The 4,626-nt window shown below is 36.9% G+C and overlaps 1 protein-coding gene and 1 non-coding gene across 2 annotated transcripts in view; one reads left to right on the top strand and one right to left on the bottom strand.

Moving 5' to 3' along the window:
- The window catches only part of Tph1 (tryptophan hydroxylase 1), a 24,299-nt gene that overhangs the window by 2,615 nt on the left and 17,058 nt on the right, over window positions 1-4,626 (top strand). The window lies entirely within an intron of this gene.
- Window positions 4,329-4,454, bottom strand: LOC111817725. Its single transcript, XR_002821860.1, has one exon. It is a non-coding gene; the product is annotated as a U6atac minor spliceosomal RNA (small nuclear RNA).

Here is a 4,626-nt window from a genome sequence, read left to right as displayed (position 1 = left end):
TACACATAAGTCCAAAAATCTCACCATATACAACCTTGAAGCAGGACAGTTCCACAATATTCCTTTTCCTATCTCTTGCCTTCATTCACCACCCCTAAGAAGTATTTAAAGAGGTACATATGTATAAAGTGATTCAGAAGTACCAGGTGATTTGTACTGTCTTTAAAAAACAAATAAACAAACAAAGCTCAAATAAGCAAACAAAAAAACTCCACCAGGTAACAGCATTGAGCTGGGGGACCTTACCTAGTTTAAGGGCTCAGGGACACAAAAGATTTATTTGTAGGAACTGAAAAATTACACACAAACTGCATGTCTGAGGTAGGGGACAGGTTGAATTATGAACACTGCTTCTTTTCTAGTTAGGCTTGCAGGCTGTACCTGCAGACGAGCTGAGTTCACATCCTTTCTGTCACTGGTTGGCTAAGTGGTAAAAGATTAATAGTTGAATTAATCTTTTTCTATTTCCCTATAAAATGAAAGAAACTCTACCCATCTCACAGTGTTATCATGAGAACTAATAGAATTAATACATTTAAGATGCTTATGGTAGTACCAAATAAATGATCAATAAAAGTTAAGTATTTTTAAAAATCAAATTTATATCTATTTGATATACTATAATATAGACATTGAAAATAATAATGCAAGGAATTAAAAAATTTACGTATACAAATTATCTAGGAGAGTTTGTGATAAAAAATCAGACTTCTAACCATCCTCAGCTCCATTTCTAGAGGCAACTTTTTTTTTCCATAATTTTATTGATAAACAAATAGCACTGAGACAGTTTCAAAACCAAATTGGTAGGACAGTTTCAATAATTAACACATTGCATACATTCTTCCTAGTGGTTGTTTGCTGTACAAGATGCAGACATGATATCCTATTTACAAACTCTATTAGAACAAATCCTCTAGAGGCAACTTTTAATTAATTAATTGATTAATTTGTGTGTGTGTGTGTGTGGCCAGCTCAGCCCACCAGGGGGCGGGGCTGGCTGGCATGTGGTGCTGGGGGATTGAACCGCGGTCCCTGTGCTTTGCTAAGCTTGTTCTAAGTAGGTGCTTTAGACCACTGAGCCATCTCACCAGCCCTAGAGGCAACTTTTAAAAAACTATTTCTTTAGTTCATTAGTAGTATAATATAAAATAAAAATATTGTTCTCACATCTGAGTTTTGAATTTTACATGATATTTATTTGTTCCCTACAGTAAACAGTGTGTCTCTTTCCTTCCCTTTCTCTCCTTTCCAAATTTGATAATATTATTTTTATTCCATTGATTACCTTTGAGGTTCTAAATAATGTACCTATTTCTTTCTCCCATCGGCTTTTATTTTATTTTATTGTTATCCAAAGAATATTTGTGCATGGCTTAGAAAGCTGACCTATACTATAAAACTTGTCAAGAAAATAGCAGCCCTTTGCTCCATCTATTTTTATTCCTAAGGTTCATTTAATTTTTTGATAGCCATAGGCGCAGAAGGTTGAGTTAATCATGCTCATGAAATCGCAAGTGTATGCCTCTATTCATTTGTGCCATCTCCTCCTGTCTTCTTTTATTGTTCCAATCTCAATCTCTCTCATCTGATAGACACCTGCTATAATATGTTTGTTGTACACATTGTCTTATTTTGTGTGTATGTTAGAATATGAAATATTTATACATGCATGTAACATTAGTAACATACATAAATATTATAGTGCTGTAGACATTTTTCCTACTCAGCTGTGTGTTTTTACATCTCATGCATGCTGCCACAGGTACATTTCATTCATTCTTCTACCCACTGCCTGGGGCTCTGGTGGACATCCCCTCACTTAATTTACCTTCAGTCTAAAGGAAGCAGTCATTCTAAGCTCTTTAAATTACTTTGCTGATATTTTGTGTTTTTTAAATTAATTTTATTGAGAAATAAATAGCAATGAGTCAGTTTCAAAACAGGTTAGTGGAACAGTTTTAATGATTAATACATTGCATATTGTTGTCTTCGTAGTAGTTATTCATAGTACAAGATGAGACATGATATCCTGTCCAGACACTATTAGTACAAATGTTTCTTCTCACTGAATTAAGAGAAAGAAGCTGTATATCTATCCTAACTATTTTGTATATACAGATACAAAATGGTCCTTCATTTATATCCCCCCTTTTTTTGTTTAGTTTTGTCAGAGATTGGTATTCCATTGCCACTGAAATATTGTAGGTGCATAAATTAATGTGTGTTTGTTTTTGTGGTACTGGGGATCAAACCCAGGACCTTTCGCTTGCCAGGCAGGCACTTGTGTTGCTGAGCTGTATCTCCGGCCCTATCCACATGCATTTTGCTTCTATTTCTATTTCTTGTTTGTTTTCAATTGTAGGTGTCACCTACTGATTACTTTAGTAGAAGTAAAGATCTAAATTTCTTTATGTAGCTCCTCTTTCAGCTACCTCAACTTCCCTCCTCTCATTTTTCAATGCACTTGAGTAATTTTTTAATGTTCTTATGCCCCATTTTTGTCTATCTCACCGTTCATTGTTTTCATTAAGATTATGTAAATAGACCACGGGCTGAACTGGCCCTGTTCCCAGGGACATTTATTTAACAGGGAGTCCATGAGCTGGCCACCAAGTCTGGGTGTGGTGGTGCATGCCTGTAATCCCAGCGCTGGGGAGGCTGAGACAGGAGGATCACTCCAGGACCGAGCTGTGTAGTGAGACCCTGTACTAAGTACAAAACAAAACAAAACAAAACAAAACAAAACAAAACAAAAAAAAGAGAAAAGATTATGTAAATATTGTTTGAAACAGAAGAACTGTATCACCCACTCCTGTGGTGCCGCCTTTCTTGTACAACAGGATTTCAGCATGTTGAAGGAATGGACTTGGAGCAAGACAGCCTAGTCTCAAATTCCAATTTTGACAGCTGATTGTTGTGTGACTGGGCTAACTGCGCAACCTCTCTATGCTTGCTTGCTCCTGTAATTAAAATGACTTACAGGGAATGTCTCACTTACTATTCCTACTTTATCTGGATCTTCTTTTTATTTATTTATTTATTTGGTACAGGGTCTCGCTACCCAGCTCAGACTCATAGTGATCCTCCTGTCTCAGCCTTCCCAGCTCTTGGATTATAAGCATGTGCCACTACACCTAGTTTTGGCAGTTGGCACTGTATGCCCAGGATTCCGGGGCAGCACAGCAGGCAGTCCCAGTGATCAAACCCCAGTCCTTGTGTTTGCCAGGCAGGTGCTTAGACCACTGAGCTATCTCCCCAGCCCTCTATTCCTTTCTTAATCCCCTCTATTTTATTTTTTTTTGTCTATATCTACTCTACATCTACTAATCATTTCCTTCATTATGGTCATCATCTTTTTGTTTTTGTTTTGTTTTTGTCAAGTGACTAACTGACCCGTTTTGTGACTTCTCCTGCCTCCGTTTAATGAAATTCAGTGAGGAAATCTTTTATTTCTTCCACTTCAGTGTGCCCTTGATTTACTTCGGGTGAACTGGGGATGATGGGGTGCATCTTGCTTCAGCATTTTCTCATTTTCTGTTTTTCAAATTTGCATTTTGTACTGAGGCTTATAAATTTCTTATGGCAGGCAGTTTTATTACTACTATTGAGACCCCCTAGGAAATGACAACTTTTCAGAGATGTCTTCTAGGTATCTCTGGCGTCTGGCTTTTGAATGTGTCCCAGGATCCTGCCTCTTCTGTTTATTAGGAATGAGAGGGTGCTGTCTGCTTGGCCTAACACCCAGTTTTTTGGTACTATACTGTAGTGTTGTTTATGATCCCCAGACAGCCTAGATATTGGCATGCAGAGAAGACAAATGGATCACAACTATGTTTTCTTGGCTAAAGTGGTACAATCAGAAGTAACAACAGCATCAAACACAGAATAGAAAAGAAAATGGCAAACTGTGATAACTAATAATTTGCCAACTTTCACCATAGGTACAAGATCTACAGTAACATAAAAAAATGAGAAAAATCAGAAAATTCTGTACAGTAAATACCCACTCAATAGAGCAATTTTACCCCTAGTGGATAAAAGTTAAAAAGGATAAGAAGCAAAAAGTAGATACACAAAAAAACAAAGAGATTAGAAACAAGGCTAAAAGAGCAAAGAGATTACTCAAGCCTCAGGAACTTGCTAAGATAGGAAAGAAAAAAAGGGAAAGACAAGAGTAAAACAAAACAAACCTAAAAACAATATTCACACTCATTAAAAAAAAGAAAAAAAAACCCAAAAACAAAGGAGGAGGGAGAAGAAGAAATTTGTAATTTAAAGCATGTGGGTGTCTTCTGGGGTCTTCAGTTCTGTGGCCGTGTCCAACTCAAAAACAGTGGTTAGATGCCACAAAGTAGGTGGCAGTGCCTTAACCGTATGCGTGTTGTCAGGCCTGAGGGCTTCTTCCATCCTTGTCAAGGGGAGTGCTAACCTTCTCTCCTTTCATACAACACTATCTGGATCTTCTTGACCATATTTTTCTTCCAAATCAACTTAGAAATTATTTAATTACACTTCCTCACCAAAATCCATTAAGATTTTGGTAGTGTTAAACTTACATGTTAATTTAGGAAGAATTAAAGTTTCAACCTTTCCCCAAAACATAGGGCTTAGATTTATATATGC

Source organism: Octodon degus, unplaced genomic scaffold, assembly GCF_000260255.1.
Source record: "Octodon degus isolate 3935 unplaced genomic scaffold, OctDeg1.0 scaffold00067, whole genome shotgun sequence".
Classification (NCBI taxonomy): domain Eukaryota; kingdom Metazoa; phylum Chordata; class Mammalia; order Rodentia; family Octodontidae; genus Octodon; species Octodon degus.
This window is presented reverse-complemented; position numbering and strand designations above follow the sequence as displayed.